At 42.3% G+C, this 23,310-nt stretch overlaps 1 protein-coding gene and 1 long non-coding RNA gene across 9 annotated transcripts in view; one reads left to right on the top strand and one right to left on the bottom strand.

Moving 5' to 3' along the window:
* The window catches only part of FBN1 (fibrillin 1), a 220,249-nt gene that overhangs the window by 37,082 nt on the left and 159,857 nt on the right, over positions 1–23,310 (top strand). Inside the window, exon 1 of one of the 8 annotated variants that reach the window (XM_073303901.1) lies at positions 8,292–8,433. The exons of 6 other annotated variants lie outside the window; for them this stretch is intronic. The gene's annotated coding sequence lies outside the window, so the exon portion shown is untranslated. Of the gene's footprint in view, positions 1–8,291; positions 8,434–12,713; positions 12,733–23,310 lie in introns of those variants that run through there. One more of the 8 variants, XM_073303900.1, reaches the window with a different exon arrangement.
* LOC140894953 (uncharacterized) overlaps positions 17,915–23,310 on the bottom strand; it is a 57,966-nt gene continuing 52,570 nt past the window's right edge. The window contains exon 3 of the long non-coding RNA XR_012154010.1: positions 17,915–20,857. This is a non-coding gene — a long non-coding RNA (uncharacterized lncRNA). The remainder of the gene's footprint in view (positions 20,858–23,310) is intronic.

The raw sequence follows: 23,310 nt of genomic DNA, 5'->3' as shown, positions 1-23,310 counted from the left end.
GTATTTCTTTGTGATAATGTGTATTGGAAAGATGGACATGGCATAAATTAAACAATGAAAGGGTAATGGAATTGGAAAAGTTTCCTAAAAGAATTTAAGACAGATTTAAGATGTATTAACTAGGCGGGAGAATATTTTATGGAGCCTAGCTTGGTTGAAAGGATTTCAGCTTTTAGGGCTCCATCCTACAAGGTGCTGAGTGCTCTGGCCCTGATCCAATGAAGTACTTCAACATGTGCTGAACTTTTAAACCCAAGAGACTCATGTGCCTGCAGTTAAGCATGTGCTTAAGTGCTTTGCTGGATAAGCGCCCAAGTGCTCAAAGCCCTTAAGCACATGCTTAACTTTGAGCGTATTTGAGTCTCTCAGGATCAAGTTCTTAATGAAAATAAATTCCAAATAATAGATTAATAAACCAAAAATCAGATTTCCTTCTGCTACTCAAAATATCACAACAAATCGTGCACTTTATGAACAAAAAAGTTCAGTTCAGAAAAGACAGTACAAACTTAATGATCAGAAACCCCTATAATCCAAAATAGGTTCAGACCCTCTACTGCCTGCTAATTACATTGAAAGCTCCCTCGATTTTCTGAACGTATCACTCTCCCCTGTTACAGTCAGATAATTGTACTTTAATAGGGTGAACTGTATATAATGTACAATTGATGCTGTACATGGTTGCTGTACTTGCACTGCAAAAATGACCTGAAAAACATGCTTTTGCTACTTAGACCCATTTGGAGAAACATAGTAGAAGCTCTTAGAACATGATTCGGCCCTGTTTATTTGTTCAAGTCCTTGTGGCAACATAAAGGGCCCAATCCTGCAGCTTACTGGCTTTTTGGCATTGGCTTCAATGGAGTAGGATTGGGCCCAAGGTAGTTCAAATATTATTTAAAATATATCGTGTTTTTTTTCTGTACTCTGAATATGAGCCAATGAATTCTTTTTCTGCATACTGAGTCATTCCTGTACTGCTATCTTCATGCAGGGATTTTTGCATGATTTTTAATTATGTTTGGCCATTATTAAAAGTTCCCAAATTGAATGCCCTATGTAAAATTATCTTTCCCAGAAATCCTCTATGCGAGTGCGAACACTAACTGTGCTCAAACCAGGCCTTAGTGCTATGCATATTTTTTTGCTTTCTAAATATTACAACTGGTAGAATATGTTTTTACAGCAAGGACACTGCACCCCTTAGTGTGCCCCGTCTCTGGTATTTAGTCTAAATGGAAAGTAAATAACAAAGTGTAGATAGCAGTAAAAGTATGTTCTCAAAGCCCTACGTCGCATTTAAAGTAGTGGTGCAGCATATGGTCGCTGGCAAACATTTGAATAAACTTGATTTTTGTAGCTGGCTTCCAAGAAACACATCTGTTGACATAGACATGTAATTTCTGCAGCCCAGTAACGTTAATGCATGTATGGTATTATAGCAGCACACTCTAACACAGCTGTAGTTGAAGGCCTGTAATAACTGTTGCTATTGTAGACCCTTATTTATAACTTAATTATGAAAATTTGCTCCAGGCTGAAATTCAGTCGATTCAGTCTCAGCCTTGGAGTGACTTTTTTTTTCCTTTAAAATATTTTGAACACAGTTTTGTAACTCTGTATTATAAAATATTTTCAATTTTAAAACCCAGTTTGCAGCTCTTCTTTCCAAATGAGCTAGTGCTTTGGAGTATTTTTGTGCATGAAAGAGAGTGAGCTACATGGATAATCCACTTGAGTTTTTCTCTTCTGGAATGGAGGTTGTAGCTTAATCCTGTGGACAATAGTCCACATTACACAATTAACTCACCCAATTTAAGATGCTTTAAAATACACAACAGTATAATCAATGGATCTCTAGGCCTGAAGTTGATAAATTCAGTTTAAAACTCTGAGTTATTTAAAGCAACAAATGTAGCAAGGATTTTGAGTAAGCAATAACACACTTCAGATGGGGTAGTTGTACTAGGCACTTGTAATTCCTGAGTGGGGAAAGGACTTGACCATTGTTCTGTTCCTTGCATATATGTATCTGATATCTAACTAGCCATATATTGTTGCTTATTCTATACCTTGTGAATCGCCAGATATTAAATAGCATCTTTAAAAAGTGCTTATTAAGAGATATACATAAAGCTGATCATGATACATATGCTTCAGTGCAGAGGGACTTAGGGCTTCTGAGAGGAGCTTAATTCTTCATAGTGTCAGGCGTTTTTAAATTCTCGTTGAATTCAAGGCTCTGTTTGGAGAAGGGAAACCATCACACACACTCCAGTTCAACCCAACAACAAAAATCAACCAAACAACCCTCCACCAAATCAACAGGAATTCCTGTGTTTTTTCACAAATGCCACAATAAAGTGTACAAAGATTTTCATTATAAAAACCTCTACCTTATCTACAGGCTGTTAAGGCCAGTGACCTCTAGATATGCAATGATGTACTGGGTTTTAGGTTTTGGGGTTTTTTTAAAATTGTTTTGGTAGAGGTGTGCAAAAATTCAAGTGAAAATCAAGGTTTCCACATTGTGTTCAGTATAGAAAAGATGGGACCCATCATCAGCAATTAACTGTATCAATTTAGGCAGACAGACGTCATAAATTGTAATATAGATATTTTAAAAATAATAATGGATTGAAATAATTCTTGGAGTTTTGTTATCCAAATTATGATCCTAATCCTGCAAAGATTGAGCACTTTACCAGTTCCTTTGGGGTACGCGTGTGGGTGACTCATAATTATTACTTAAGGATTGGATTCTGCTTTCATTGATGGCTATGACAAAACTCCCATTGACTTCTGTTGTACATGATCTGGCCCTTAGTATCTAAGAAGCCTTGTGTACAAGGACATAATTACATCAATGGGTTCTGCTGAGATTATATACAAGAAGGGAAGTCCATGCCTGCTTGACTGTAGGTTTTCACATTAGTACTGATATGACTTGCATACACAGTGCAGATAGGTGAAGAATGTAACTTCCCTGAAGAGCTTGCACTGCTAGATTTGCATTCTGTGAAGTCCTGTAGGAATTTGGAGGAATCTGTATAGAAGTGTATTGTGTTATGAAGATCAGATTGTTTCATGCACTGAAGGAACTGAAGGAATGACTATTCTTTGCTTTTGAGCTGTCTCCATACAGATACATCTCTGGCCTCCATGATGAGCATGAACATTCATTCATCTGTATTTTGACTTTTTACCAATGTTACAAATATATCCCCAGTTACCTACATTTCAGGTACCTCTCAGCTTACTGCTCAGTACATATTTCCTAGAATATACAATAGCCGAGAAAAAGGAATTTCTGTAGGAGCTTTGGCTGGAGAGGTGTTTGGCTTCCTAAATGATAACTCCTGGGGTTAAAATAATAAAAAGAATGAATAAATGAGGCCGAGAACCTATTTAACTATGCATGCAGCCATTTATGGAGAAAAATGTTCGTTCTGCTCTGGGCCTTTGTGTTTTGATATAAGAAAGCACAAGTACCTAGAATCACTTGATTTGTTGCTGTGAAAACAAATATTTTCTTTGTGAATCACCAAGAAATTTTATGTGAATATTTTCCATTCATACTTCCCCTTTCCCCTTTATTGAGCCGTTAGGCTGCAAGTTTTGTTACAACTGCAACAGAAAGAGACAGAGTAGTGAAATTCCAATGCATATGATCTCCAAATAGTTGAGTATATGAGGGTGGTTTTCTTTTGTTTGTTTTTTAAATAAATGATCTGAAACTTGAATAATGATCAGTTCTAATAAAGGAAAGAGACCCTCGTTGGAAACATCATAGATCATATTTGATGCAAGGATAAACTGACAAGGGCATTTTCAAATAGAACAATTGTGTGGAGGTCAGCTGCAAAATGGGGGTTATCTGTAATGAAAACAGATCTTAAGCAAAGGTTGTCAGAATGGTCAGTGCAACTATCCTGTCATATCCCCTTGCAACAAAGTTGATTAATGTTTTCCCTATCAAAGTCAATGCTTTTGTACAATAAATATTGCATTTCAAAATAATTTCCTAATTTAATTTCAGCATAAAAATTGCAAAAGAAGATAGGAAATAACTACTTAAGAACCGTTACAACAGCCACATTCACACTTGTAGTTAGCCTTGGGAAATTCAGAAATAATGACTGAGTGGATTTTATATTTTTCAGTGACAGCATGTACTGTTTGGCACTCTGGAGCAATGCTGTAGGAAAAGAAAAGAGGCCTAAATAAGGTCTGAAAAGGAAAGAGCCCTAAGAGAAAGATCTGTCTCCAAACTCTGCTCTGCTATAAAATAAAGAGCTAGTTTTACACTCCTTAACCAGACAAAACTCCTGTTGAGATTAATAGGCATTTTACTTGAATAAAGAAAGCAGGGTTGAGTATTTCTCTTCGTAAAAAGGTTTTAATGCCTAAGGATTGGGGGAAGTAACCAATAAACCTCTACAATTGTTAAAAATGAACACCACTAGAAGTCTTAAAATTACATATTTATTTTAAAACAAATATCCATAACTCTTTAACTGAACTTTGGGCAACAGAGATCAGCAAAATTAAATTATAAATATCAATAGCCACAGACAGTATAGGACAGTTAAGTTACTCATCTAGCCAGCTCATTTACTGATTGTCATTCAAGTCCTAATACAATATATTGTACTTCTAACGTAAAGATTTATCATAGGGCTCTCCCGTGCATCCATTTACCACCTGTGGGGTTTTGCACTAGAGCAGGGTTTCTCAAACTTCATTGCACTGTGATCCCCTTCTGACAACCAAAATTACTACATGATCCCGGGAAGGGGGACCAAAGCCTGAGTCCCACCGCCCTGGGGGGTGCCAAAGCTTGAGGGCTTCAGCCCTGGGCAATGGGGCTCAGACTTTGGCTTCAGCCTCAAGCCCCAGCAAGTCTAACGCCAGCCTTGGCAACCCCATTAAAATAAAGTCATGACCCACTTTGGAGTCCCAATCCACAGTTTGAGAACTGCTGCCCTAGAGAGAACATTCCTGTGCTGTAGCAGTGCTCCAGTTCTCCACAGTTTACTCTGAAAATCACATTTCTCATTTATTCTCTTTTTAAATTTTCTTTTAATATATTTATTTTAAGTGCACATAGTGGTTAGGAAACAGCTGGATAGAGACTTATGGAGACTAAAATCCTCTCTCCGCAGCAAAGCTACAATACAGGACTCAAGCAGTGCAGGATTTCTTCACATCACGATGCCAGTACCTCAGCTGTAACACATTTACAGCAGCTGAGAATTTAGGGTAAGAATTTCAAAAGCACCTAAGTGACTAAGTCACATTTTCAAAAGTGATGTAGGCACCTAGGCTCCTATGTCCCACTGAAATTCAGTGAGATTTAGACTCTGAATTGCATAAGCCACTTTTGAAAATGAGGTTTAGGCTCCTGAGTCATTTAGGTGCTTTTGAAAGTTTGATCCCCAGTTTTAATTGGTGGTATAACTTTTACCATTAACACATATAATAATCCTTACCTTATTTTTAGTTCATGTTCTTATTTTATGGTCAGCTTATGATGATGACAACAGTAGCAATAGTGATCCCTAGCACAAGCATTTCATCTCAGATGATGGACATTTGGACTAAAGGGCTTTACCGCCAACCAGTCATTAATGAAGAGGCAAAGCCCTACCCAAATGGGTTTTGCCTTTTTACTGTTTAAAATATGCTACTTATAAATATTGTATTTCTGTGTCAGTCTTACAATCTGCCCTTAGTAAAGGGCAGCATATAGCTCATAGATTTAATGAGTCTAAAGCCTGAAGGGACCATTGGATCTTCTACGCTGACCTCCTGCGTATCACAGGCCATTATATTTTACCCAATTACTGTGTACGGAGCCCAATAACTTATGTTTAGCTATAGCATGTCTTCCACAAAAACATCCAGTCTTGATCTGAAGACTTTGGACTTTCCTCAGTAGTTTGTTCCAATGGTTAATCACCCTAATTAAAAATCTGAGCCTTATTCCTAATTTGAATTTATCTGGCTGTCGTGTGCAGCCATTGGTTCTTATTCTGCCTTTCTCTGCTAGATTAAATAGTCCTTACATATGTTGTTTTTCTCCCTGTGAATATTTTTATACACTGTAATCAAGTCACCTCTCAGTCTTAAGTTTTTGGGTTTTTTTTTTTTTTTTTTGATAAGCTACACAGCTGGAGCTCTGTAAGTCTCTCACTGTATGGAATTTCCTCCTGGCCTTGAATCATTTTTGTGACTCTTTTCTGCATCTTCTCCAGTTTTTCAAGAGCCTTGTAAAATGCGAGCACTGGAATGGGACACAGTATTGCAGTATCGGTCTCGCCAAGGCCGTGTACATAGGTATAATCACTCCCCACTCCTACTTGCTCATTTCCTGTGTATACACCAAAGGGTCACAAAAGCTCTTCTTGTGACAGCACCACAATGGGAGCTCATGTTGAGTTGCTCATTCAGTATCACCCCGAAATCCTTTTCAGAGTCACTGCTTTTCACAGTACTTTTCACAGTACTTTTCACAGTCCTTTTCACAGTACACAGCCCCCTCCCCCCCTTGAGTAGATTCATAGATACTAAGGTCAGAAGGTCATTATGATCATCTAGTCTGACCTCCTGCACAACTCAGGCCACAGAATCTAACCCACCCACTCCTGCGAAAAACCTCACCTATGTCTGAGCTATTGAAGTCCTCAAACCATGGTTTAAAGACTTAAAGGAGGAGAGAATCCTCCAGCAAGTGATCTGTGCCCCATGCTACAGAGGAAGGTGAAAAACCTCCAGGGCCTCTTCCAATCTGCCCTGAAGGAAAATTCCTTCCTGACCCCAAATATGGCGATCAGCTAAACCCTGAGCACATGGGCAAGATTCACCAGCCAGATGCTACAAAAAATTCTTTCCTGGGTAACTCAGATCCCACCCCCTCTAACATCCCATCACAGGTCATTGGGCCTATTTACCATGAATATTTAAAGATTAATTAATTAGGTGTGGCCTGCATTCCTTGTTGCTAGATGTATGTGTAACCCACTAAACTTTGATTACAGAAGTACCCACTCTAATTCCATTTTACTGTAGGAATAGTGAGCGGGTTCAGTCTGGTTTCACAGCAGAGCTCCCACCTGTGGATGATAACATATAAGATAAATAAGCAAATTTGGACAGTCGTGGATGCTCCAGTTTAGAATAAAGACATCACAGTGTAGCAAAGCTGCTCACAGTAAAACAAATCTTTAAGTTTATAAGAGGACACTTTGAGGGTTTACTTAAGACTCCTCAGAAATCTAACACACAAACTTATTGTTGCAGCAGTACAGCAAATACTGCACATAGAGCCCTGTGTGGATACAAAATTTGTATCCACATCTGATCCGCGATTCACAAACATGGTCCGTGGATATTAAGTGGGTATCCGCAGATTTACAGGGCTCTACCTATGCAAACAAAAAATAGTAGTATCAGGCATACCGATATTGTCCGTACCAAAACGGTACATAGGCCACAAATCCTAGGCATTTAAAATATGCACTACCGATTTGGCATTAATGTGCCCACACTGTCCTGAGCTGAACAAGCAGCATGAGCCTAATTCTGTAAATAGGCTGGTATCCTCTTCCTTGTGATTATCTTCTTGCTGCAATTAGTAAAAGCAGCCCTGTGAGCATCACCCCTCAGGCACAGAGATTTTCACCTTCCCTCTGGTATGGCTGTCTCCCTCTGGATCCAGCACTGAAGAGTTTGATGCCTTTTTAGAGTGGAATTGGTTCCCATCCTTGGGGATACCTTACTAACCATTCTTCAAGGGTTTGTGACCTTTTTCCTTTGTTTACCAGCTAGTCCCATAGTAGCTGGAGTCAGGAGAGAGCTGGTCCACTCTTCTGGCAGGCTCCCTTCCCCATCCTCCGCCCCCCGCAAATGACTTCTCCTATTCAAACATGCGACAGAAGCATGGGTTACATATACCTTTGCATTTGGCTGTCTTAAAATACAACTTGCTTGAATGGGCCCAGCTTACCGAGCAATCCAGGTTGCTCTGTATGACTGCCCTGTTCTCATTATTGACCATTCTGCTAATCGTTGAGTCATCCGTAAATGCTATCAGCCATGATTTTTATCCTGAGCTGACCCAGGAGCAGAGCAGGAATTGAACTGTGAATGAAGGAGCAACAATACAGTCCTTGCTTCCCCCTTACTTGGAGGGGAGGGAATAAGCTACTCCAGCCCCACTCTGCACCAGTTCAGCTGTGCTGGCTGGTGCACTGAGAGGAGTATAGCCAAGGCTCCACCCACTTCCAATTCCTGTCTGCATGGGAAGGGGAGTATCAACCTGGCACTGCTACACTCAGCCTGAGCTGCTGCCCACTTCCTACCGGCAGGAGCAGGTTGGCAGCTCGGGTGACATTCTGGCACTGCAGGAATAGTAGTGAGTTCAACAGGAAGGTAAGAAATGGCATCGCAACCCTTTATTTTAGTTTATTTAATATATTTCCTGTTTCTGCCAGGGTGTCCACCTGCAGAGCTCTGAACTTCAGTCAGTCTCAGTGTCACCATCCTTCCCAGAACTCCTTCCTTATCTCCGCTTGCCCATGCTAGCTTCATTTAATGTATTAGCTGGTAAGCTTTGTGCAAGGCCAGGGGAGTTGCTGTCATTTCTTCCAAAAACCGAGCACAGAATAAAAATGTGTCTGCAGGTCTCTAGGGTGATGCCGATCCCAGGGATGTGATGACTTTTTTTTTATTTTTATATAAATTTTGAAAAGTGTATGGCACCTGGAAGAATACTAGAGAGAAAGCATTATTTCAAAATAATACTTTGGCTTTGAGAACCTGACACAAATGTGCATTTGCCTATAATTTGTGACCTAACTAATGGCATCAGTGGAACACTTTAACAGTCCAAGAAAGATCTAGTGCCCACGTTGCCAGTGTGTTCATAATCCAGAATGTTTTGAGTTCTCTGTTGTGCATGTGCTGTGCTATCCAGTGAGTGGAGCAATGATTAATTGAGTGCTGTGAAGGGAAAGCACATGTTATGCTGACAATACCTAATGAACTTGCCTAATAAAATCTTGAATATGGAACAGCTAGTTTTAAAAAATTCAAGCTGACAAAGTTACAATGGTTGATGGGGGAGGGGGAAACCTGCTTTCCGACTGATGTGTAGGGGATATAGTCTTAGGGCCTATTGGCATCAGTGAGATTTACACCTGTAAACTTCCCATTTGTGGTGCCATTGATTTTACTTTTGAGCCATATATTTTGGGGATCTTTGATAAACCAATGTATTAGAACAGCGTTACTCAAACTGGGGTCTGCGGATCCCCAGGGGTCTGCAAGGGTACACTAGGGGGTCCACTGGCCCCACTGATCAACTCCTTTCCCTTCCTACCAGGGCCTCCTGCATGCTGGGAAACAGTTGTTCAGCAGCATGTAGGAGATACTGGGAAGGAGGGGAGAAGCGGGGATGGGGTGCCCTCGGGGGAGGGGATGGAAAGAGGCGGGGAAGAGGAGGGGCAGGAGTGGAGCGGAGGCGGGAAGAAGTGGGTGGGGCCTGGGGGATGAGGGTGGAGTGAGGGTGGGGCCTGGGGCTGAGTAGGAGGGGTGGAGGGGTCCACCACAAATTTTAAATCAATATGGGGGTCCTTGGGTTGCTAAAATTTGAGAACTGCTGTATTAGAGCATAAGAACATTAGAATGCCTATGCTGGCTCAGACCAATGGCCAATTTAGCTCACTATCCAATCTTCCGACAGTGGCTGGTGCCAGGTGCTTCAGAGGGAATGAACAGAACAGGGCATATATCAAGTGATCCATCCCTTGTTGTCCAGTCCCAGCCTCTGGCAGTCAGAGGCATAGGGACACCCAGAGCATGGGGTTGCCTTCCTGACCATCTTGGTTAGTAGCCATTGATGGACTGATTCTCCATGAACTTATCTAATTATTTGTTTTAACCTAGTTATACTTTTGGCCTTCTCAACATCCCCTGGCAATGAGTTCCACAGGTTGACTGTGCATTGTGTGAAGAACTACTTCCTTATGTTAGTTTTAAACCTGTTGCCTATTAATTTAATTGGGTGACTCCAGGTTCTTGTATTATGTGAAGGAGTAAATAACATTTCCTTATTCACTTTCTCCAAATTATTAATGATTTATAGACCTGTATCATATCCCCTCTTAGTTATTTCTTTTCTAAGATGACTGGCCCCAGTCTTTTTAATCTCTCCTTATATGGAAGATGTTCCATATCTTAATCATTTTGTTGCCCTTCTCTGTACTTTTTCCAATTCTAATATATATTTTTTGAGATGGTGAAACCAGAACTGCACTCAGTATTCAAGGTGTGGATGTACCATGGATTTATATAGTGGCATTATGATATTTTGTGTCCTATTATCAATCGCTTTGCTAATGGTTCCTAATATTCTGTTAGCTTTTTTTGACTGTCACTGCACATTGAGAGAACTACCCAGAATGACTCCAACATCTTTCTTGAGTGGTAACAGCTAATTTAGACCCCAGTGTTTTGTATGTATAGTTGGGATTACATTTTCCAGTGTGCATTACTTTGCGCTGTAAAGCCAACCACATTGTTGTGTTTAGAGACTGGTCATAGGATAATAATAGGTCAGGATTGGGGTAGGGTATCTGTGGAACTTATCTTGGTAACTGAGGACTACAGTTAACACTTTTTCATGTTTTCCTTTGATGCAACAGCTGAGAGGTATAGAAGGAGTAGTCTCCTTGGGTGCTGTGGGCCTGGGAAGATCATTCCATACATGTTTATTTTGTGGCCTGATATTGGAAGTCAGTTGAAATGGGACCCCAGGTTGAGCACAGGTGTTTGTGGCAATCATTGTCAGCAATTGGTGAAGCTGAACCAGTGCTGAACGTAATTAGCTACAAGCGCAGACATGACCAACCACAATCAGCATCATTTCAGGAACCCTGGTTAAAACTTTCTCTGTGCCAAGTTGGTGTTTGGCTCTGACTCATTGGGTGGTGGAAGGAGTATTTACCAAAAGGTGAAGGAGTGAATTAAACTAAACCAAATTAAAGCCTTGTTAATTCTAAGTGAGAGTGTCCACAGGTCTTTAACTAATCCACACATTTAATTAATTCAGATTAATTTTCCTGATTGTCCCCATCTATAGAAGTCCTAAAAAGGAGGTTGGAATCTTATCTGAAATCAGTGCTCCTTGATACTAGGTAAAACAAGAAAAGAGCTTTCCTAAATTGTCTGACTAGTTTCCCAGAGGGCAGCTCCTGCATAGGGTCACCAGATGTCCTGATTTTTTTATAGGGACAGTCCCGATATTTGGGGCTTATTTGGCTCCTATTACCCCCTACCCCCGTCCCGATTTTTCACACTTGCTGTCTGGTCACCCTACTCTTGCACAATGAGACAGACTGTGTGAGTGAGCTTTGGTGACAAAGACAGGGCAGGAATCATTCTGGCATAATTAGAGTAATTCTGAAGTGATTTTCCTATGTGAATGAAGTGTTTCTCTTCTCTTAAGAGCACAATTCCCATTATTGTTCATACTCATCCTGTAGCTGAGAAGAACTTGGGTGTCTTTATTTTTCTCACCTTGTGACCATTATTATAAGGAACAGCAATGTGTTGAAGAAATCAGACTAACACAACTGCCTTCTAGTTACTATATCCACAGAGAGGGAATAGAAAACTAAGGGTCATGTGGTAAAGTAAACAAATACAGAGTTACCTGCTAAAGACCTGTTTTCATGCTATGGACAGATTTTAGATTAGAAGGAGACAGTTGAGACAACATTGCCATACCACTGTAACTTGTTTGCTGCTCTGTGAGGATAGGCTGTATCTGCAGAGCTGTGTGCAAATGTAACAGTTTTGCAGCACACACACAGAAAGACAGTTTGGGGTCCTGCCTTTACCTGGATTTGCTGGGCTGGTGTCTCCTTATTGTGGTTCTTGGCTGGCGTGAGCAATTGATATCATGTAATCACTGTAAAGCCAATGGGAAAGTAGTCGGCCTTTCATTTTCATTTCTAACATTCTTCAGTCGGGAAGAGAGTGTCGGATGCAGGCCAATGACGTGCAAGAAACTGTGTGTTAGAGAAGCCAACAAGACAGGAAAGACTCACTTTTCATTCTTTACTTGATGTTTACCTTGGTTTTGGAGCCTGTACTCCTTCTCAACACCAGACTTACTGGCATTATTTCAGGTCTGTCTTTCTGCTATTGTGTAGTTACAGTCTATGTGTTTGTATGTTTGGGGCTTTATCCTCATCTGGGCCAAGCTCCCCCTTGATACAGCTGAGGGAGGAGAGGCAAAGGGGGCTCTAAGTCACATTTACATCTCTCTCTATCTCCGGGATGTTCAGGTCCAGAGATGGCACTGATATAAGCTAGAGCAGCCAGAAGGGCCAGTGTTCACACTGGAAAGAAGAAAAATTGAACTGGGTCAGGGTGTTAAGAAAGAACAAAGAAGGGTGGGAACTTTAATTTTTCTTAAGAGCCAGAAGAACCAGAGCAGCCTCTCAAATGTTTACCTTGTGTTATTTGTTGACCAAATCTCTGCTGTATACATTCAGTTTCTCACTATTATTGGCTGAACATTCCTATGCTACTTGTTCATCCCTATGAGAGGACCTCCTGCTTGCAATCTGAGGGGGAGAGAACCTCATCTCACCTTTGCCTTGTGCCCCTGACAACTCAAGGAACAAGCCTGTGGTAGATGGAGCAAGGCATCAAGCAATACAGGTGAAAAGCTGATTTGTTGGTCGAGATTTAAGATACCAGTATGATGTCAGTATGATGTTGAAGATGTGCATCTGTAACGGTGCTGGTTCTGGTGGGACCCAACTGAGAGTGCCAATTCAGGACAAATTGCTTAAAGTAGGGCAGTTACAGCCCAAGGCTGGGGTTCCTTTGCATACGAAGCCAAACCAAACTAGCCAAACAGGGAAGACTTTGGTTTTACCCCGCTGGCTAACAACAAGTCACACAAGCAATTCCCTTAGACACTCCAGTTTCCCAGTATCACCACCAGTGCCAGTAAGTGGAGTGCTTACCTGGGCAGCTCCAGTTTGGTGCGAGGGGTGGGGGTGGGAATGGGAATGTGGGGGGTGCAAGAGTCAGGACATGGGGTATGGGGGGGCTGGGTATGGGGGGTGCAGGAGTCAGGGCAGAGGGCTGGGGGCATGTGAGGGGGTGCAGGAGTCAGGGCAAGAGCTGTGGGGGGACTGTGTGTGTGTGTAGGTGCTGGAGTCAGGGCTGGGGTCATGGGGGGTGCAGGGGTCAGGGCAGGAGGCTGGGTGTGTGTGAGGGGGTGCAGGGGTCAGGGCAGGAGGCTGGGTGTGTGTGAGGGGGGTGCAGGGGTCAGGGCAGAGGGTTGGGAGGGTGTGGGGGGGTGCAGGGGTCACGGCAGAGGGCTGGGAGGGTGTGTGGGGGGGTGCAGGGGTCACGGCAGAGGGCTGGGAGGGTGTGTGGGGAGATGCAGGGGTCACGGCAGAGGGCTCGGGGTCTGGGCTGGAGTCGTAGGGGTGGTCCCAGCCCCCTGCCCTGAGCGGCTCACAGCAGGGGGCTGGAGGGGATATGCCCTGATTCCACCTCCCCATCCCCACCTCCTCTCTGCCTCCTCCCCGGGCAGCGAGCACTTTGTGGCTCTGCTTCTCCCTCTCCCTCCCTCGCAAGGGCCATCAGCTGAGGGGCGGAGGGGAGCTTGCCTGCTCTGCAGCAGCAGCCGGCAGGACCAAGCTTCTTCACCCTGCCCAGGGGCAGGGGAGGGGAGGGGAGGGGGGCGGAGAAGAGCGGGCCGGGGTGGGCAGGATTTTTAATGGCACGCTGCTGCCTGCCGGGATCCCGGCCTGGGTTCGGCAGCAGGCTGAGTGGGGCTGGTGGCTGGGACTCGGCAGGCAGCAGCGTGCCGTCTTTGGCATGCGTGCCATAGGTTGCTGACCCCTGGTATGGCTGATGGCCCTTAATGGGCCGTCAAGCAGGCTACGCAGAGCTGACACCAACTTCTCTGAGGTATCACCCGAAGCATAGCACTAGTTTGAAATACAGACAGTATAGCGCAGAGGTGGGCAAATTATGGCCCATGGGCCACACACGGGACCCTCCTGCCCAGCTCCTGGGCTCCTGCCCCGGGAGGCTCGCCCCCGGCCCCTCCCCTGCTGTCTCCCCTCCCCTGCAGACAGTGGAGCGAGTTGTGCGTCGCAAGGCTCTGGGCGGCGGGGCTGTGAGCTCCTGGGGCAGCACAGCTGCAGAGCCCGGTCTGACCCGGTGCTCTGGGCGGCGCGGCTGTAGAGCCGCCAGCCACCAGCGCTCCAGGCAGCGCGGTGAGGGGGCAGGGAGCGGGGGGTTGGATAGAGGGCAGGGGAGTTCAGGGGGGTGGTCAGAGGGCGGGGATGTGGATAGGGGTCGGGGAGGGAACGGGGTTGAATAGGGGCAGTCAGGAAGGAGGGGGGCTTGGATGGGGCAGCAGGGGGCAGTCAGGGGCAGGGATTCTGGGGGCAGTCAGGGGACAGGAAGAAGGGGTGGTTGGATGGGGCAGGGTCCCGGGGGCAGTCAGGAATGAGAGGAGGGGTTGGATGGGACGGCGGGGGGCAGTTAGGGGCGAGGGTCCGGGGGCGGTCAGGGGACTGGGAGTGGGGGTGTGTGTGGATGGGGCAGGGGTCCTGGGGGGGCCATCAGGGAACAGGGGAGGTTGGATGGGGCAGGAGTCTTGGGGGGGGGCACAACCCCCTCCCCTAACCGGCCCTCCATACAATTTCCAAAACCCAATGTAGCCCTCAGGTGAAAAAGTTTGCCCGCCCCCGGTATAGAGCCAATACTTATATCTTTAAATACAAAAATGATACATGCATACAGATAGCATAATCATAACCAGCAAACCACAACCTTGTCTTAGACACCTTATTTGACCCCCTTTGTACAAGATTTGGTGCCACTACAGGGCCTTGGTTGCAACAATGTTCTACACTGTCCCAGTTCAAGTCAATAGTGTCACAGCATCTTCCTTAGTACACAGGAGAGAATAAGGGCAAAACATGCTGAATGATCAGAAGTTGGGCATAACTTAAAATGTTACTTCCTTTTTATCATCTTCCTTGACCCTGGCCCTATTCCATAATAATTGGGGAAGAGAGGAGATTTGAATAACATGAATTAGTTCTTATGGGGGTCTTCAGGAGGGATTTGACTGAGGAGAGTGAGGTGGATTAGTACAAGATGGGGCATTAGTTGGTGTCTGCTAGAGACCACCAAATCACACTACGGAATAGGATGACCAGCTCCTTACACATCTATCTACAATGTGTAGGACAAAAAGCTGTGTGATCGTGGGGATTTCAACTTGAGTGACATATGCTGGAGGTTTAATGCTGCCAGTACTAAAACATCCTTGGAATTTCTAAATACTACAGAAGATAATTTCTAACTCAAAAATTTTTGCAACCAAAACAGAGGAATTCTATATTAGACCTCCTCTTGAAAGATAAAGGGGAACTGATCACAGAACTAAAAATTAATTGTAGCTTAGGTACAAATGATCATGATTTGATCACATTTATAATGTGCAAACAGAATAAAGTGCACACCAGTAACGCACACACACCCCCTTGGTACTTTAAAAAGGCCACCTTCACAAAAATGAAAGCAATCATGAGCCAGATCAGCTGGGAGGAAGCATTTAACCAGAAAAATGTAATTGATAATTGGGAATCCTTTAAAAACACCTTACTAGATACCCAAAAACCAACAATCTCACAATTAAGGAAGGAGGAATATTGGTTAAAAAAAAACGTCCTGATTTAGAGGGGAAGTGAAGGCAAATATCTATATCTGCCTTCACTTCCTATTTTATATATATAAAACAAATGGAAGAAAGGGGAAGAAATATGTGGCCAGCAAAGTTAGGGACAATAATAAGGAATTTAAATATATTAGGAACAAAAGAAGTCGACAATCATATCTGTCCATTACTAGAATGGCAGAATCATCAATAATGATGCACAAAAGGCAGAAGTGTTCAATATATATTTCTTGGGTATATTTGGGAAAAAACAGGTGATGTAGTCTCATCAGAGGATGATGATAACACTCTTGCATTCCACTAGTACCTAAGGAGGCTGTTAAACAGGAATAACAAAAGTTAGACATTTTAAAATCAGCAGATCCAGATAACTTGCATCCAAGAGTTTTTAAAGAGTTGGCTGAGTAGCTGACTGGACGATTAATGTTGATTTTCATGGAACACTGGAGAAATTCCAGAAGACAGGAAGAAAACTAATGTTGTGTCACTTTTTAAAGAGTAAATGGGATGACCCATATCATCTGTCAGTCTAATATAGATTCCATGCAAGATAATGGAGCAACTAATATAGGACTCGATTAATAAAGAATTAAAGGAGGGTAATATAATGAATGCCAATCAAAATTGGTTTATGAAAAATAGATTCTGGCAAATTAACTTAATTTTTTTTAATGAGATAAGTTTGGTAGATGGGGCAATAGTGTTAATGTAACGTATACTTAGACTTTTGTAAGGCCTTTGACTTAGTAATGCACTAGAACAATTAAAACTAGAACAATATAAAATTAACATGGAGCATATTAAATTGATAAAAAGGCTTGCAAATGGATAGGTCTCAAAACGTAACTGTAAACGGGGAATTGTCATCAAGTGGGTGTCCCTCAGGAATCAGTTCTTGGCCCTGTGCTATTTAACATTTTTATCAATGACCCGGAAAAAAACAAAATCTTAACTGATAAAGTTTGCAGATGACACAAAAATTGAGGGAGTGGTAAATAATGAAGAGGACAGATCATTTATAAAGAGAGATCTGGATTGCTTGGTAACCTGGCTGCAAGCAAACACTATGTATTTTAATATGGCTAAAGGTAATGTATATATCTAGAAACAAAGAATGTAGGCCATCCTTATAGAATGGGGGACTCTATTCTGGAAAGCAGTGACTGAAAAAGATTTGAGATTTGTGGTGGATAATCAGCTGAACATGAACTCCCAGGGAGATGCTGTTGCTAAAGAGCTAATACGATCCTTGGATGCATAAACAGGGGACTCTCAACTATCAGTAGAGAGATTTTTACCTTTGTTTGGCACTTGTGTGACCATTGCTGCAGTAGTGTGTCCTGTTCTGGTGTCCACAATTCAAGAAAGATGTTGAAAAATTGGAGAGAGTTCAGAGAAGAGTGACAAGAATGACTAAGGATTAGAAAACATGTCTTCTGGTGATAGGCTCAATGAACTCAATCTATTTAGCTTAACAAAGCGAAGGTTAATGGGTGTCTTGATTAGTCTATAAGTACCTATGTGGGGAACCAATATTTAGTAACGGGCTCTTCAATCTAGCAGAGAATAATATAATCAAATACAGTGGCTGGGGAAATTGAAGCGAGACAAATTCAGAGTGGAAATAAAGCTTACATTTTTAACAGTGAGGGTAACAATTTAGAAAAATTTGCTAAGGGTTGTGGTGGATTTTCCATCATGGACAATGTTAAAATAAGATTGGATGTTTTTTCTAAAAGAAATGCTCTAGGAATTATCTGTGGGAAATTCTATGGCCTGTGTTATAAAGGCAGTCAGACTAGATGATCACAATGGTACCTTCTGCCTTTGGAATCTGTGGGTATGTTTGTACTGCACACTAAGACTGGGCTCTGAAACAGATTTGAGCTCAAGTCCTCCTCCTGTCCACACACGCATCAATCTGACTTGGGTCAGCAAGCCCTCGGTACCCAGATCCTAGGACCCTGCTGGGGGTGGGGGAGTGGGTGAGTCAGAGCCCAAATCTCACTGGCTCTGTCTACGGCATGCATCCAATGAAGTGAGCTGTAGCTCACGAAAGCTCATGCTCAAATAAATTGGTTAGTCTCTAAGGTGCCACAAGTACTCCTTTTCTTTTTGCACATACAGACTAACACGGCTGTTACTCTGAAACCTACACAGCAGTGTAATCCTAGGGTTCAAACTCAGGCTTAAGCCTACCCATTCCTTTCATCTACACACACAAATTGTGCTAACTTAGGGCTCAGACCTAGGGCTCCAAGACTCCACAGCGGTGGAGGATCTGAGCCTGAGTCAAGGCATGACCCAGGGTTCAAGCCCTATTGCTTTGCAGTATGGCCACAGCCCCACTGGAGTCGTTCTCTGGGAGTCTGCCAAAAGTATCCCACAATCCTATGACCAACTTTCTTTGTCCTTTGGATGGTCAACTTTGGGGGACAGTCAAGTTTTCCCACACTGCAATACTGAGAGAGGGCTAGAGTGGCCACATTTTGGGTATGGTTAAAAAAACTGACCTGATTTAGAGGGAAAGTGAAGGCAGCTACAACTATATAAACAAATAGAAGAAAGGGGACCTTTCTTACCCTGTGGCTATGTCTGCACTGCAACAAAAGACGTGTGGCATGGCTGAGGCTGGCCCGGGCCAGCTCTCATGGGGCTGGGGCTGCGGGGCTATTAAATTTCAGTGTATTGTTTGGGCTTGGGGATCTCAGAGCCTGGGCCAGCCCAAACATCTGCGCTGCTATTTTTAGTCCCACCGTTTGAGCCCCACAAGCTTGAGTCAGCTGACCTGGGCTCTGAGACTGAGTGTTGCAGGATTTTGATCGCAGTGTAGACCTACCCTATGAGTGTGTCACTGTGGCTCTGTGGATCACAACTGAGAATACCAAATTCAGGACAAACAGCTGAGAAATAGGGCAGCCACACCCCAAAACTGGTGGTTATTCTCCCATGAGATACACCAAACCAGCAACAAAAGTAAACTACTGTTTCACCACACTGGCTAACAAGAAGTCAGAAAAGCAGTCTCCTTGGGCATTCCAGTCCTGGACTCAACACCCAGACACTAGACTTAAAGATGAGTGGTTATTTAAAACCAGTTTCATCAAACAAAAGGTTCTTCTGATCCCAAAGGACCAGCCACACACCCAGGTCAATATATATAAGATAGATCTTACCCAGTAATCATGCTGTTGCCAGTCCTTTAGTATTTAAAATCTATAGGTTTATTTATAAGAAAGAAAGAAAGGTGAGAGTTAAAATTGGTTAAAGGAATTAAATACATACAATACTTGCAGAGTTCTTGGATCAGGCTTGTAGCAGTGATGGAATAAATTGCTGGCTTGTTAAGTTAAGTCTCTGGTTGCTTCCAAATCATTGGAAGGTCCTCAGTCCTTTGGTTAGAATGCTCCCATTAATGTAAGTTCATAGTCCAGAGGTTTGAGCAAGAAAGAGGCAAAATGGAGATGTTTCCGGGGCCTTTTATAGCTTCTGCCAACTGAAGGGAAACACATTGTTCTTACTGTGGAAAATTGCAGGTAACAAGATGGTGTTTGGAGTCACATTGGCAAGTCACATGTCCATGCATGATTTCGCTTAGTCACAGCAGAAGCCATTACCTTTATTCCAGATAGAAGGTTCACAGGAAAGTCTATTAAGTGTAGACAGGTATCTCCCTTGGTCCATTGTGAGTTAAGTGCTCCTTGATGAGCCATTTAACTTGAATAGTCCCTTCAAGATGTGCAAGCTAAATACCTTGTTGTTGTTGTTACCACATGAGCAAACTTTTAAAATACAGGTACATAGTTATATTCATAACTTCAGATACAAAAATGATACATGCATATAAATAGCATAATCATATTCAACAAATCATAACTTTTCTATCAACTCCTTACTTGACACACTTTTATATAAGATTTGTTGCTATTATGTAACAGTGGTAGCAACAATGATCTACACGGTCATATTTTATTCAGATAATGTTGCAGACTGGAAATGGAAGGTCATTCCATTAGTAAGGGGTATCATAAAGGTGACATAGAAACAGGTGAGGGAAAGAGAGGCAAAAGAGTGTGGAATCAATAACAGAGGGGCTGAGGGAGCAGTTTTACGCCCAAAGCTTTTGACATTCATGGCACGTCTACACATCAAATGTCAGCCCATGGCAGTGAGTCTCAGAGCCTAGGTTTACTGACTTGGGCTTGCAGGCTCATGCTGCAGCCCTAAAAATAGCTGTGCAGATATTTGGGCTTGGGCTGGAGCTCAGGCTATGAAGCCCAGCCCCTCCCTAGGACTCTGTGACTCGCTACCATGGGCTGTGTAGATGTACCATAAACAGGGGCGGAGCTGTGGAGAGCTTTGAATCATAGACCCATAGGGTTAGAAGGAACCGCAAGGGTCATCTGGTCTAACTCCCTGCCAAGATGCAGGCTTTGTTGTGTCTAAACCATCCAAGACAGCTGGTTTTCCAGCCTACTTTTGAAAACCTCAAGTAAATGAGTTTCCACAATCTCCATAGGCAGTCTGTTCCATTGTCCTCCTGTTCTTACAGTTAGGAAGTTTTTCCTGAGATTTAATTGAAGGCAGGGATAAGGAGTTTAGACTGAATATTAGACGAGGGGAGGGAAACTAATAGAGATGCATTCTATTCATGTGAATGGCTGTTCTGTAAAAAACATTATTTGGACACAAGCATAAGCAATAAAAGATTAAAGCCTCTGCAAGCTACCTAGCTGGGTAGTTAACCTGTGTGGTTATCTAAATCATGTGAAATACTTCTCTTGGCATGAGACAGAGTGGACAAAGTGAGGGGGCATGCTTTCTGTCTCATGCTACCATGGTCTGATGAAATAGTCCCATCGTTTTTTCCTTCTTGTTCCAACAGCAACCTAATAAGACATGGCTACATGGAAGAAAACTGATGTACTAAATTAACGGAGCAAAATTAGTTCCAAATACAGTCCAGGGAGTTATGTTTTTAGAAACCCACCTTGAATCTAGCACCAATGTTTCAGCTATTTGCTGACATCCGTATAGGAAAGAAAAAGTACTTCTTATTATGGCTGCTGTCTGAAAGGAAGATGAGAGGGTAAATTAGGTTAGTGGAAACTAAAGAAGTGTAGTAGAAGAGGTGTTTATATAATTTGTCATTGAATAACTGGATTGTTTAAATTTGAGGCCAGTTAAAAAAAATCCTCTGGATTTTTACTATTTCTAATAAATTAATTAATTTATTTTTTAAAAAATTGTAAAAATTATGTCAAATTCAATTGTAGACTCTTGATTAAACTTCTTGGGGGTAAGACCAAAGCCACCAATGTGTGTGAGAATGATTCTGCTCTTCTTATTACAGTTGATTACAGTGTGCTCTGTTATAAAGGGTGGAGACACTTGGTGGTTCTCCAAAGAAAGTGAGTAATAATTGACCTAATGTACAGTGCACATGAATAACATATTCTTTTGGTAAGAAATTTATGTTTTACAGGGTGTGCTAGAGTTCACATCCCTTTTTTACGTCTTCCAAAAGATTTTAAAATACTCAGCTGCTCTATTAAATTTCTAATTCAACAAAGACTCAAATGCAAAGTATGTATTAGATAAAGCTCTTGCGTCGTGTCCAAATGCTGAAAAATCTTTTAATCTGCCTTGAAAACAGCTGTTTAGAATTTTGAATAGAAATAATAACAATTTTCCTCAGCATATATTATTGTTGTTCACATCAGTCCCAGACTGGAATACATTTCTCTTCGTTAAACTGATGTGAAGTATTTCTGCTGTTATAAAGGTTCAGCTGTCTTCTAAACATACCAGGAGCGATAGTCTGGCCCCAATGAAGCCAATAGGAGTTTTGTCTTTGACTTCAGAGAGGGGTGAGAAGCAGGATTTCACCTGAGGTGTTTTGATTTGCTCAGAAGACAGGAGTTGACTTTAACTCCTTCAGTGCCAGGCTCATGAATGTGGCCTTATTGGGGTGTTCCTGTTAGTACCACTATATCTTCATGACTATCTAGTTTCCCTTTAATGGTACTACTTTTAGTCCCCATGAACACATTCAAATAAATGGTAAGGTGTTTACACATATGAAGCTTTTAATCCTCTCTTCATAAATAAATGCGTAATCTTGTAAAAATATTCATATACCAGCTCTGCATTAAATAATGTTAAGTAAAATTGAGTTCCTCGGCATGTGCATTCAAAGAAATCACAAAAGAATTCAAGGTGATTAACACAATACCAAAAGAAATAATGATTTGTCATTTGAAAAATGGTGCCCAAGCCCCACGGGCCTGGCTTGCATTTATTCCACAACTCTTCATTTTGTCATATCCAGAGGATAAATTCTACATGCGTTTCACAAAGGAATTGGTCGTATATGAGAACACATGGGCACTTTGGTTTTTTTTGAGACTCAGATACAGAAATTCTGTACTGTCAGGGGAAATGAAGCCTGGATGCTTATGTCAGCCGACTCCAGTGAGGGGTGTAAGGGAGTTGGAGGCACCTTGTTCTGTGAATAGGCACAGGCATTTTGGATACATGTAAGACATGTTCAATTACAAATATGAAATCACTTTTAGCAAAGAAGATTCTCTTTTTTTGTGTAGGCTCAGGGTGCCAGATGGGGATTGTCATTACCTGGTCAGGGGGATTTAGGTCTTTTAAAAAATTAGTGATTATGGGTAGGGAAAGATACTGTATTAAAATGATGGCAAACTAAGTGGGTATGCTACTGTTATAGCCAATAATGCCGTCTACTCTTTATTTTGGGCTTAGTACCCTGCATTTGAAAACCATGTCTTTTTCGTGTTATGTGTATGCTTTAGAAATAGGTGTTGTTGGGATGTTCATGTTTGCATTAGAGGTCACATATGGAAATGTAAGAACGCAGCGTGTGCATGTGTACCGCAAACAATGCTACCAATGAAAAGCAGATAGCCCATTAACTTTACAAAGGGAATGTACGCATTTCTTACTAGGAGCCTGATCCCATTACATTTTTCTATTAAGTTCAGTGAGCTTTGGATCAGTCCCTGACTTTGGTGTATGGAAAAGTCCTGAGTTCTTTTTTCAGTGAGGGCACTGCATCTTTTAGTAATCAAACCTGAACCTGGTTTGCAACTGCACATAGGTAGGGTGACCAGACAGCAAGCGTGAAAAATCGGGATGGGGGTGGGGGGTAATAGGAGCCTATATAAGAAAAAGACCCAAAAATCGGACTGTCCCTATAAAATCAGGACATCTGGTCATCCTACACATAAGGACATTCTAAAAATACAGGGCACCCGTTGATGTCAGTGGGATCCCATGCATCCAGCCATGAGCAGTATTTGGTTCCAGACATGCAACATGCATGCTGTATTTTACTTTCCTGAAAACAGAAGCATGAAGATTTATGTGAAAAACCAACAAGATCATTGAATGAACAGGGTTTTAATTAGCTATTTAAAAGATACTGATTCAATTTCTCATTCCTAATTAAGTGAATTGGAGGGGGGGAGGGTGTCAAAGCAATCTTCTTGCCA

The sequence above is a fragment of the Lepidochelys kempii genome, chromosome 10 (genome assembly GCF_965140265.1).
Source record: "Lepidochelys kempii isolate rLepKem1 chromosome 10, rLepKem1.hap2, whole genome shotgun sequence".
NCBI lineage: Eukaryota > Metazoa > Chordata > Testudines > Cheloniidae > Lepidochelys > Lepidochelys kempii.
The sequence above is the reverse complement of the archived record's forward strand: the minus strand, read 5'-3'. Positions and strand labels throughout refer to the sequence as shown.